Source organism: Betta splendens, chromosome 4 (genome assembly GCF_900634795.4).
Source record: "Betta splendens chromosome 4, fBetSpl5.4, whole genome shotgun sequence".
Lineage (NCBI taxonomy): Eukaryota > Metazoa > Chordata > Actinopteri > Anabantiformes > Osphronemidae > Betta > Betta splendens.
In genome coordinates this window covers 3,063,990-3,077,598 of record NC_040884.2, presented here as the reverse complement: position 1 = coordinate 3,077,598, position 13,609 = coordinate 3,063,990, and the positions used below count along the sequence as shown (strand labels likewise).

Below are 13,609 nucleotides of genomic sequence, written 5' to 3'. Positions count from 1 at the left end.
GTACTTAAATGAATGAAATAAAAGCCTCAGGAAGAACATTTCCTATTATTCATTTAATATCCAGCAGAAAGTGTTTATTCCCATTTTCCCATTTTTACAAAAACAAGCGGAGCAGATGAAAACTAGATCCACTTTTCACAACAACACGAGCGAGTGAGGTTATTTGGCTGCTGTCACACACCTGCATGAGCACATCAGGCTCACAGACACAGCAGTTCCTGCCCGTTTGCACAGTGAACTGAACCCGGCGCCGCAGCAGCGATAATGACGACCGCGACGCTGGCGCTGGGCTCCAATTTAGTGGAGTCTGTGCATCAGCAGCGATGCTGTGATTCCAGCTTGTAGCCCATGACAGTGCAGAGGTGTGCGACGACCACAGAGCTTGTCCCAGACGGAGACCGGGCCCTGTGGTTCTGATGATGCCACATCTGTCAACACCTGCTCTAATTGTTTCCTTCTTCCTTGAAGCATTAGCAAATGTCCTGTTGAACCCAAATGTGAACAAGGCGGCTCCATCGGTGGATCTGTCTGATGCTGCATCAGGTCTAGCAATAAGTCGGGGAAAACAGCTTGATGGTGTTTGTTCACAAATGGAAAATTTGATAGTGCAGTTATTTACAGTAGATTAGAATACAATACAAAGGTAAAGGACTTGTATTGGAACAGCTGTTGAAATTCTGCCTGAAAACCAATAGAAACCACTGGCACAACACAGCAAAGCAGTAACAGGAAGTCTGAAGCTACATAATGTCAGTGAGATGTTACGGGTTGAAGAAGCTCAAGGTTTGTTATATGCATAAATACAGTGGTTAAAGTAATTACGCTTCAGGTCTTCAGGGTGGTGATGGGTCCGAGTCGCATCTCTCCACCGGCCCGGCGTTGGTCCGGAGCGTCCACACATCAGGCCGTCAGCAGCGTTCATGGACTTCTGGCCGTTTCTTAACTCCCTGTGAAGCTGTTTACCCTCAGGTCTGTGGCTCCACGGGGAGAGACAAGCTGCTATTGATTCTCTCACCGTTCATTTTCTGTACCGTCACAGACAAGAAACCTCCACACTTACAGTAGATGGAAGCAGAAAGTAAAGCATCATGTAAAAATATTACAAAAACAAAGCGTCAAACTTAGTTTATCTACAAACGCTGCATTTGTTTTTGCTGCTGACTTTTCTTCTGTTGCTCCAGTCTGATCTTAATTAAGTTATATGCCGCTGTAGTCACAGAGACTGGGTTTTGTAGGGTACTAATCATTTATGTTAATTATGAACATATTCTCATTATGTTAATAGGAAACATAATCTGGTTTCAATTATATTCTACTGAACTTTGTTCATGATTGCAAATAAGCTACAAAGAAGCATATTTTCCCATTTTCAGAAAGCTGCTGTACCTCATGTTTGATGCAAGAGGGAACATGTCTCTTATTAAACTTATATTAAACTTTTTACTGATGCTGAATCCTAAACGTTTTTTTAGATAAATGTTATACTACCTGGTTGGTAGGTGGCAATTGGAAGACTGAACCCAGGACAAAGAAGAGGTTAGTAAAACCTAGTAAAAGAATAAATGATCGCCCATGAATCAAAAATATAATCCAATGCAAATATTCAAAGTCAGAGTCCAGCGAGGCAGAGCAGCAAATAGGAGGTCAAGAGCAGAAACAAGGCACTAAGGAACCAGGACGGGGAACATATGCGTGATCCCCACCTGTAGAACACAAGAGTCCATCAGTATTAGTGAATCTAATTACTATGCAAACGCCCAGAACATGTGCAGCCACGGCTGCGCCTTCACTTTGAAGTTTCAGATCAACGCACACGATCCGTGTGTGAATTCACAGCTGTCTCTCAGAGAAAACAGCCTCGGTTTGATTGTTTGTTCTTTATGGTTTCGCTAATGGAAAATTCCCATGATTAATAATGTGGCACAACTCTGTGGAATACTTTGCCACACACTTTATCTTGTCTCCTCTGTTTAAGGACGGGAAGAGAAGATGATGGAGCCCTGATTGAGTTTATTCTTCATTATTACAGTCAGAGCAGCGCACTTTGCTGAGTCCACTTGGAACCAAGCGATAGCAGACGGAACCTGAATAATTTGGGAGGAACGTTTTCAGCCACAGTTTGTCCTCAGCAAACGTCACATTTCGATGGGGACCAACGTCCTTTGGTGCAGGACTCCTACAAAAATAACAAAGCTTTTGCTCATCCATGCTTTTTTTGTTGACTCGTCCACATTTTTTTTAAACCAGTCACACCTGAAAGCTGGGGTTTATATCCAGATCACACAATACACGCAATAGTTTGTGTCAATAAGGTTTTCTTCTTTTCTTTTATTTTGTGTATGTGAGGAGCACATCTTCGCTTGCATTCCAGCTTCAGTTAGTGTGCGTATACGTGTGCGTGCATGCATGTGTGTGTGTGTGTGCGCGCATGCATGTGTGTATGTGTGTGTAGCAGCATGCATGTGTGTGCGCATGCATGCATGTGTGCGTGTTTGTGTGCACGTGTGTGCGTGCGTGTGTGTTTGTGTGTGTGTGTGCGTGGATGTATGTGTGTTTGTGCGTGTGTGTGTGCATATGTGTGCATGCATGTGCATGTTTACGTGCGTGCATGCGTGTGTGCATGTTTGTGTGCATGTGTGTGTGTGTGTGTGTGCGTGCGCGCATGTGTGTTTGTGCATGCGTGCACGCGTGTGTGTGTGTGTGTTTGTGTGCATGTGTGTGTGCGTTTGCGTGTGTGCATGCGTGTATGTGCGTGCGTGCGTGCGTGCGTGCGTGCATGTGTGGTTGTACGTGCGTGCATGCGTGTGTGCGTGCGTGTGTGCGTGTGTGTGTGTTTGTGTGCATGTGTGTGTGCGTTTGCGTGTGTGCATGTGTGTTTGTGCGTGCGTGCATGTGTGTGTGTGCGTGCATGTGCATGTGCGTGTGTGCGTGCATGCGTGTGTGCGTGTGTGTTTGTGTGTAAGCTCTCGTGTTAGAAAAACGGCATCCGCTGTGGCCGTGTCGGGAGCGGGACGGGTAAAACGCAGAGGTCAGCTATCACTTTGAAACATGCTGGTCCTTATCTCTGTCACGAGGCCTAATAGAGTAATGAATCAACATAAAGCCTGGGACTCTCCTCAACGGACTGCTGCTTCCTCCAGCAACTCCGGCTCCTGCCTTCGACTACGCTTCCTGCCTCGCAAGCATCTTTTACCATCGACTGTTGTTTATGGGCTGTTTTCAAAAGTGCCTGAATTGCGACGACTGTCAGAGGTGTGTTCACACATGAGCAGCGCTGCCGCCTCGTCTTACAGTCTGTCGTTATGAAACAACCTCAGCGAGCGACAAATGGGATTGAGGGGGTCTTTGAAGGCCAGGTAATCAGGCACAAAAGGAAATGCGGCAGACTTGTGATTCTCCTATGATCTCAACTCACCACTGGTGCCAAATTACCCACAGCGTTTATTACAGGCTTTGTGAGTTGTGGGGGAAAAGCATGAATCACATTATGAGCAAAAGAAGGGGCGTTTAATAAAACGGAGCTGCGAGGCGTCTGCGAAGGATAGATGAAGTTTGGTCGATGCTTTTAATTTGGCAGAAAGAGCCTTTTATTAGACTTATTAGCTGCTCAGAGCCTCTTTGTAGCAAAGAAACTGAGGATTTCCTTTCAGCAACTGTTCTAGAGAGCTCGCGGATCCTTCATCAGCCCATTTAGTGTGAGGTCGACTCCAGCACCACAGCATCAGGTTTCTGATCCATCGGGCGTGGCTCCTCCCCTTTACGGTGACCAGGGTTATTATCACTGACTGTGGAGGAACAGCGTCATGAGTGGAACTCGTGACCTCCAGAACGAGCCTCACATTATGAGCATGACTGTAACTGAAGATGGAGCCAATTAGCAGGCGATGTTGGTTATGAAATGCGCCTGTTGTAATCTACAGCGTGAGTGTGAGCACATTAATGGGTGATGAATGACCCCATTGACTTAAAGCCCCACAATCACAGCTCTCCCACGATGGCGGCAGACTATTAAAGTCATGTTACGTTGTTCCATTCTGTGTTTGTTGATCACGTTCATTCTGATGTTAATGTGTCCTGGTGCTTGGTCCAGTTGAGAGCAGGCTTCAGCCTTTGGTTCTGGAGCAGAGAGGAACCGCTCGGGCCGTGGCTGCAGGCCGCTGTACCGGGGCCAGGTTCTACGGCTGCTACAGAACCAGCGCTGCCATCAGCTTCTATGAACCTCTGTGGAGCTTTGATTTTCTTTTTAGTCAGAAGAGGTTTTCTCGTGACGACTCTTCCAAACGAGCCGAGCTCGTTCAGGCTTGAGACCCATCTTCTAATTGTGCTGTCACGGACTCTAACAAAGTTCAACAGTGCTCGAGGCCTGCGGTCTGATTCTGGCTCCTGCTTGACCTTGTGTTGAACATGATGGGACTGTTGAACTTAAGAGTCCTTGTTAGAAAGTGGTGTTTTAGAAGAAGATGTGGTTTTATGCTTTTTCAGATTAACGTAAAGCAATAATTACTTTTACATTTACAACAATGACAACAATTACTCTAACACTGTGCTGGGTCTTTCCCTTGTTTTTGTTATAACACAGGTACAGTTTAAACAGAGCAAACTGTCCAACTGTCTGGAGGTCGGCACAAATGCTGGAAATGAATACTTTAATAAAAATTGATTGATGCTTTTTAATTTTCTGCAAATCAGCTGACGTCCACACGACCATGACCGACCGCACCGTTGTTCCCTAAGCAGTCTATGGATCTGATCTCTGATCTGAGGTGAGGCACTGACTCCTCGTTAGCGCTGGAGGCAAACATCCAGGTGTTTCTTCCAACGCAGCGAAGATGCTCGGATGCTGCATACGTGAGCTCTGCCTCCCCATATGGATCTGACATCTGATCAGGCTTCTCCTGGAAATTAGCCCTTGGGGCTTCACAAGAACCAATTTATATCAGAGAAACACACCATCTGCTTTTCATATATTACGCCCCTCATTCCATTACTTCAGCGGCACTACTGTTCTTTTCAGGCAGGTATTTTTAGCTCGTGCACGTATTTGATGTCATTGCATGTGCTTGCTCATTCAATTTGCATGATGATGCTTTTATGATACGGGGCTTGTATCTGGGCACAAATTGGCCATGTTACCAACCTTCAAAGAGAATACATTAATCAATTTACATTGGCTTTGAAATGCAGGTCTGCTGTTTGAATTCGGTGGGTGCCCTGACTGGATTTCTTGTTTTTTAATATCAAAAGAAAATGATCACCATCAAAGGGAGACATACTTTAATCCCCCTCATTTCTTCCTCCGTTCACAACGTCTCTTTTTTCCCTCTTGTTCTTTTTAATATGGGAAACTACAGCAACAGCTGCAGTACATAAAAGAAGCTTAACTCTAATGTGGGTTTAAATAATGAAAGATACGTTTTTGGTCACATCTGAAGATGAGAGACACTAATCAGAGAAAAACAGCACTTTGATCTACAAAACTGCTCTGTTTAACATTTGTACATTGTTTTAAAGTAATGAATCAACAGGTAATTAACAAACTTACCTTTTGATGGAGGAGTTTGTTTTTGGGCTCAAAGAGGATATATGGGATTTTCTTACACTGTCTTACAGGTTTTTTAATTGCACATCCTGTTCAACAGTTGGACCCAGACAGGCTTTACTTGTGCTGTCACTCAGACTGATAGCGATCTTTTTGCCTTGTATTCGTCTAAGATTGACAACAAAGCCTTACTGCGTTTCAACATTCGAGTCATCCAGATCCAACACACGCTGCAGAGACGCCAGCACGTCCAGGTTTTTCTCTGCTTTGTCCTGCAGCACGTGAGGAAAAGCACTTGGACGTCGGCTGTTTGCTCGCGCTACGATGCCGAGATCCGTCCTCGCTTCGGGGCCAAGAAGAATTAGCGGCGCTGCTTCCTGGGGCTGGGAAGCGGCGGCACCTCCTCCTCAGCCCAGCGACGCCGTGCAGAGCAGAACGCAGGGCTCGGCTTTGATTGTTATGTCTCACCTCCGTCTCCCTCCAAAGCGCGTGCCGTTTGGCATGCACATGTGCTGGCTTCCCTTTGTGGAGCAGACACATAAATCCTTTTACACGCGATCCTGCCAAACTAGCCTGTAGGCAGGCTTTGCATTTGAAATGTACAATTAGTTATCCCTGTTTGGTTTGAATGCAACATTTCTCAAACATAAAGCCTGAGGGCAGCGCGCAGAGAATGGCACCATCGACCCGGCACATTGAACCTCCTCCTGTTTCGTCTCTGCGTCGGCCTCCCTCCTCCCTTTATGCGTTTTCTCAGCCCTTCTTGTTCCCGTGTTTCCTGAGATGAAATGGAAGCTGTGAGCTGTCACCTGGAGGGAGGAGTGAGGTGTTCCTGCAGCCGTTAATTTAAGGAGGCAGCACTGTGAGTTCTGGCACCAGCACAAATATGATTTCTGATCCTGGTCAGAGTTTGAGGAACTGGATGAGATAAATGGAGGTACTTCACCTCATCAGCAGGGCCGCGGGGCGGTAGGAGACCGGTGGGTCGGAGCCAGAACCTTGTACCGCCCGATCCTAGCACCAACAACCAGCGCGACCCAGGCGCCTTCTAATCTACAAAGCTTTAATACAGGTGGAGCCACGCTGGTTTTAAAGGATCAGAATCTAGCTGCACGGTTACGTTAGAGAGATGCATCTTCAGCCCAGTGTTTGCTGTGATCTATTTTCTGAGCGAGCTTCCATTTTCCACATACTCCTCCAAGGCCTGAATGGTGGGAGCAGTCTAACAGCAAGCGAGGCTGCATGGAAATTCCCCAAAGAATGGTGTTTGGTAACATGATTTGTGCCAGGAAAGGCTCGGAGAGGTCGGGTGGAGCCGCCTACACATCCGCCACACAATTGATGAATTATGGGAAATTGTGTGAACGGACTCCGTTCTTTTGGAGCGTCGTTTTTTGACACTAGGCTCTCGAGCAGCACAAACATTAATCTCTAGACAGCAACAATGCTGAATTTCACCAAGGAGCAGCAGCGATAGGAGAAAGGCTTTCATGAACAGCTCAGGTTTTCATGAATTTCTTAGCTTCACTCAAGTATTCAAGTCTCCTGAAAAAGCGCAGAGTGAACCAGAGGAGGTGAGTTCCACAGTACAGTTCACTAATCCAGCACTGAAGGTGGAAAGGAGGATATAGAGAAATATTGCTTAGCCCCAAAAGAAAATGAGAAGAATGAGAAGAAGAGTCTCAGGTTTCCTTCAACACTGAGCCACTTCATGAATTTGAGATCCAATCTGCTAAAATGGATCAGACACAGGTGCAACATCTGTTTGTGAGACCGTCTTACTCTGCTGCCTCTTGTCTGTAGAGCAGGTCAGACAGAGATGATTTCAATAAATAATGCATTAATGATAATGATCGCATAAGATCAGATCTATTGATGTTGTGGTCAAACCTTCACCCAAAAGCTGCTCCTCAGCCATTTATACAACATGTAATATTCATTGTAAGCAAATAAAAGGTGCCTTTACAAATATTCATTAATCCTAATAAATCTATTGTAGAGCGCTCAGATGAAGCTGGTCTGTCCGTCTGGAGTATATAACGTTTTATTTGGCTTCAGATCCTCTGTTGACTGCACCTACAGTTTTCATGGCTCATTTTCAAAGCATCTCACATACACGGCAAAATAGTGAAAGGAGCCACTCATGCTTAACCGAATGAACTCCTTGGTTTCCTCCCGCATTTCCTCGAGGATACGCAGCATATTCATGGCCTCTTATCCCCCTGAAAACACATCAGTAAGGAAATGAAGCCCACTAAGGGGGGAAATAAGAAGTGTTTGCCTCATTTCTTATCAACAAGCGACAACAGGGCGAGTCGATGAACAAATCCTAAACTGTGTCACTTTAAGCAGCGATGGAGCGCTCCAGCTCGCCGTCCGGCCGCGTCTGACTGACTGAGCAGGAGATATTAAACATTATTGAATCTTTCCCAAGACCTGGACTGCTGGGTTTTGAAATGTGATGCAGCTGATGAAAGCAGCGCTGGAAATTGGAAGAGGAAAGTGCTTCAAATGTCTCAAATCTCTAAAATGAATCTGGTTTTATCAGGTCACCAAAGCATTTCTGTGGCAATCAGAGGAAACAGCCTTGAACTGAAATCAAAGCAGTGACGAGATCAGAGTCCTGCCAGGAGCTGAACTTTGGGATTCGTTCCATAAAGCGTATATTCACATCTAAAATAATCTAATGAAATGAAACCTGTGGTGCAACGACAGCCAAAACATCATCACTTTTGCAAGATGAAAGACAAAAAGCAAAGATGTACAGTATGTTGCTTTATTGAATGTGATAAAAACGTGCACATTTATTATTTTGATAACCGTCTTTTTCTCATAAGTCGGAGCGGTGTGGCGGTTTCCCCTGGGGCTCAGATCTCACCTGTCTTCTCGTCTTGTCTTCACTTTGCCTCTTGTACTGTATGATTTTTGCATCGTGGCAAAGTTTGTACTGTGTTTTCTCTTATTTGTTCTGTGAGTGTGAATATACAGCTGCAAGCAAATACAGTGGCTTTTAAACGCCCTCAGCTCCACACAGACACACATGCATGTTTCAAGGTTGCACTCTGCAGCCGCTGCAGCTCACGCTTCCTTATTGATGACTGAAAAAAGAGATAAAAGAAATAGAAATGTCTGCAATACGTGTCTAACTGGCCTCCGGCTGGTCATTATTTTAAATTAGTTGTGGTCCTGTCAGTTACGGGCTTCATGCCATTAGTGATGGAACATGTGCAGTCGGTGCAGTGACTTTCGTGGCACTGAGGATCGACTCTACACCTGTTCTGCCAATTACAGGGCAGGTCTGTCCTCAGATTGTCCGTGTGCTGCACTGAGCTCCACGTCTGCTCTGTCGCAGCTCAGAAAAGGACAAAAAACAACAGCAGCTTCTCCCTGGACGCTTTGAAAGAGCGGTTATCGTAATCTCACAATAGTGAAGGATGGTCGCAATAAAATCACTTCAAAGTCATTTAAATATGCTAATAATTCCTCCTTCCTTTGTTTGTCTCCACAATCAGCAGATGAATCACTGAACACAAGGCCGGCACATGTCTGACCCAGCACTAACACTAGTAAATGAGTCAAAAGGGGCAACAGAGACATGAGTGTAATGAGTAAATGTAGGTCATCGTCCAGATTAATAGACAGTGGTCCAAACATGTGTGCAGCGATGAGGAAGCAGAACCGTAGGAATTAGTCACAGAGGCTCAGATGACAGGGAAGAAAGGTGAGCGGGGCTCGACCTCATTGGCCGCTTGCCTATGGAAGGCCAATCAGTCCGTATCAAACTATTCATGCGCTTGATCTGGGCATAAGCATGCGCAAAAAGCATGCGTAAGACACACAGAACGCCCGTAAATTACGCGCGATTACATTAACGGGTGCAAAATACGCATGTAATGTAATAAAGGCAAGCGTAAAAAACAGGTGTCTCGTTGCTGTCTCAAAGCATGCGTAATTTACGCTTGCTTGGCTGGACATTGCAGGCGTAAAATACGCCCGTTCGGCTGCAAAAGAAGCAGGCGTAAAATACGCCCGTTCGGCTGCAAAAAAAGCAGGCGTAAAATACGCCCGTTCGGCTGCAAAAAAAGCAGGCGTAAAATACGCCCGTTCGGCTGCAAAAAAAGCAGGCGTAAAATACGCCCGTTCGGCTGCAAAACAGCATGCGTAAAAAACGCTTGCTCGGTTGGACTAAGTTGCGTTTACACGAAATCGGAGAAACTACGGTCCCGCCGCAATACACTGAGGATTAAGTGCTTCTTCAAGTCATTTGCGGTACATCCACAAACTATTGTACCAGGACTATTGCGAAGACAACACGCAAAGTACAACTAGTTTAATAGGATTTTTGTTTTGTACATTTGATTGGCGAAGCTGGTTTTCCCTCAATTATTTGAGGTCAGTAAAGTACCTCCAGACTCGAGCTACGGGATGACTCGGAAACCAGAGAAACCCTCGTACCTGCGTTGAATGCGACATACATTAGGCTCATTCACCAAAACAGTTCGTTTCACAGTCTAAAACGAACATTCACAGATTTATTGTGTAATTAATTATGAAATATCCACAACCAGACTCATACATTCCCAAAGCAAACAGTGATTATTATTGGTAAAACAGTGATTATTGGAATTTAAATCCAAGCTACTGTATGTTTTTCTATTGTTGGTATCCATCACTCAAATCTAAGTCAAAAATCTAAATCAAATCCTTCTAACTGCACTTTTGCTTTCACTGTTTTTTCCAAAGACCACTAAATTATTTTTATTCCGCTATGTGCTGTCATAACATCTAGCACTTGTGTCCTAATGGCAATTATTTCACTCAGAAAAGTTTGTTATACAGCTTTCCATCAGCACAGGCGCACCACAGGGATGTGTCCTCTCCCCACTGTTCTTCCTCTACACAAAAGAACCAGTTGGAGCTCAACACGCTCTAGACTATGAAGATTACGGTGGACTTTAAGAGGAGTTCCTAGGGTCCACAAGCTCCTTGGACCTGAAGTGGTCCCCACACATAGACACGCTTCTTCCACCAGAGGCTATGCTTCATTCAGATATCATTTGGGAGGTGAATTTTCCCTTGATCTTCGGGAAGATGTAGCCGAAACCTTGCTTACCTGCTTAGTCCCCAGCGCTGTTCACCCGATCTTCATCAGCACTGATGATCTTCCTGGTCTCTAATATTATATGCTGGATATTATATGTCCTGATTATACCAACACCATGACAAGGTCTAATCTCACATTGTTTAGAAATGTTACACCCCAATTACATAATGTGTCACATTCTACCATGCAAAAGATGAAACAGATCATGTACCTCTACTGTAAAATACAGACGTAACTGTGGACATTTGTAGAGTTTTTTTTATTTACTGGGGAATACTGAAATCTATTTGAAATACTTCAGTCAAGTGTTACACGTGACCACACAGGCGTCGGTGCTATACAACCCAGTACTGTACCTTCTTTTATCTTTCTAAACACTAATATAAACATTACCTGCTATAATCAAACAGAGACAACAGATGTTACAGAATTTGTCTTTGTGAAAAGTGACATTAAGTGTACACACCGAAAACTTTGTATCAGGAGCAATAACAACCACATCATCTTAGGTAATGGACTCTTTAATGCATGCTTGAGCCCTAGTTGACAGCATTAAAACCAATGGCCACTTGTGCTTCTGGTCTATGATGCATGTGCACGTTAATCTGTAGAGGACAAAAAGACAGTAATTGTTTAATGTAGAAGGCATAATTCATTAGCCAGTAAAAGTCATGTGATCACATGTTTGATAATGATAAATGATCAAAACACATCTCTTGGAAAAGGAATTACTTGTTTGTGACAGACTTGTTCGACTGAAGCATCTATATATGTCATATTTAAGAAAAGTTATTTTCCTGACCTCACCTCTATTACAACAGAAACAGCACTTCAAGCAGCCCTCGGCTCAACGAATATGCAGAGAGTCAATTGACTCTATGACTTGTGAGTTTTACTTTTGCTGACACCACCTCGCATGACAGTCCAGCCATCACGTGCCTCTTTATCGCCGTAACAGCTTGTGTCTATAAGCACTGTGGAAATAAAACAAACGACATGAAATTACTGAAATAGTTTTAAGTCTCAAAATACATATTACAGTACACTAAACAGCAACAGAGCGTAACAGGTTTCAACATATACCTCGCTCTGCTCACTAAAGTTCAATTACTTCTTCATATACAGGGTGGCAAAGAAAACGGGAACTAAATTAGGTCCGCTGAAAAGTTCTAAGTGACCGTACTGTCACGCTGTATTAGCGCAGCTAGCTAGCTAAAACATTAGTCCCCTAAAGAGCAGAGGCATAGACGTTTTAACAATTATTGATAAAGCAACCAAACAGCTGCTGAACAAAGCAAAACTTACATAACGACACCTTCATAACAGTTCTGCGTAAACACACACCTCCATGTGTTGATGAGTGTAATTCCCACATAATTAAACAAATAGGTAATGAATTAGCATGTAGTATGCAGTTAGTCTTTGTAATTATAAAGGCCTGAAAAACAAGATTTCACTTGTCAGTCTGCAGTTAGTACCTTGTTGAGCCCCCTGTTGCATTTCCTTGACCTCCTGAATATATTTCTCAATGTTTTCTAGGATGTCTTGTACTGCTGTTGCATCCATCAACCTCCCTCTTGAGCACTCCAGGCAGCGTTTAAGGGTTTCCATTCTGAAATATGTGAAAAAATGTATATATTAAACAGGACGGATTTACCCTTATCATACATATACAGTTAACATATATACTGTATATATGTTTGTTCTTTTTTGTTGCAAAGCATGCTATAACTACTGACATGACAATACCACTTTAAGAACTTATAACTATTAATAAATTGTTAATGTATGCATGTATGCAACGCTTCTGCAGTAGTACTGTAAAAATCTGAGTACATTTTTGTGCACCCAGTAGCGAATCTGCGAATAGCGTGCTAGCTTGACCACAGTTAGTGCATGATAATGATAATGAACAGAATAGCCTAGGACTTTCTTACCTTGTTAGAACTGTTTGAAATGCGTCATCTGGTGGACTGTCCCCTTGTAGAAGTCGAGTACACTTATTAACGATTTGTTTGCATCGTAAAAGGAAAGTTCTCTGAGCCATTATGATGCTAGTGGTAGCACTTTTTTATTGTGTCATAATCTTTAATCTAACGCAGACGACAAGACAGTAAAATTCACTATACTTATTGTAGCGCCGCTCGCTGTACACATGTGCTACTCATTGTCATAAATACAGTAGATGCAGTACGATTAATTACCGAAAGGATCAAACAAGCTACAGTTGCCGTTTGCTCCGGTGTGTCACCACGGTCAAATGAACCGCCGTTTACTTTTCCGTGGTCAAATGAGCCGTCGCTATATTCAAGGTGCGCGATTCGTGCTATAGTTACGGTAACTGTTGCGATCACTGAGAAAAGCCGAGACTCTCACTTTTAGGAGCATCTGGGGCGATATTAAGATAAATGTTGCAAGGAAATGAATTACATTTAAGAAATTACAGAATTTACAGTGAATGTCTAAATATATTCACTAATGGAAAATATAAAGAGGCAATTTGCCTCTTTTCTAAATCTTGGATTTGAATAAATTACTCAAATCGGGACATCACTAACTAGTACTTTATAGACTACTACCACAGGAAATATCAACTTATTTTACTGCATAGTTTTTAAATAATGCATAAAGTATCATTCAGTAAGTTCAACTGACACCAGTAGCTGAACTTTGCCCTTTGATAACTCCTGTTCTACTACAGCAAATATCCGTTACTTTTACTGTATATTTTTGGAGTAATACATTACTAAGTTTTCGTATAGTTAAATAAATTTAAGTCAATGACCAAACTTGACCCTTTAATTAAATAAATTCTGCCAATTTAGAGACTGGATTCCATCGAAGTTGCCTCATAGTTCTACTTAGTACTTCATATACTACTACACAAAGTATAAGCTCATTTCACTGTACATTTTAAGAGTAAAGTATCGATCCACTGTCACATGGTACGTAAACAGACAACCAAT

At 43.4% G+C, this 13,609-nt stretch overlaps 1 long non-coding RNA gene across 1 annotated transcript; it reads right to left on the bottom strand.

The window, feature by feature from the left end:
• Positions 1-10,003: 10,003 nt before the first annotated feature.
• Positions 10,004-13,182, bottom strand: LOC114854790 (uncharacterized). The gene is made up of 4 exons (XR_003785818.3): positions 12,581-13,182; positions 12,122-12,255; positions 11,451-11,617; positions 10,004-11,248 (listed from the first exon to the last, which is right to left on the bottom strand). It is a non-coding gene; the product is annotated as an uncharacterized LOC114854790 (long non-coding RNA).
• Positions 13,183-13,609: the final 427 nt, after the last annotated feature.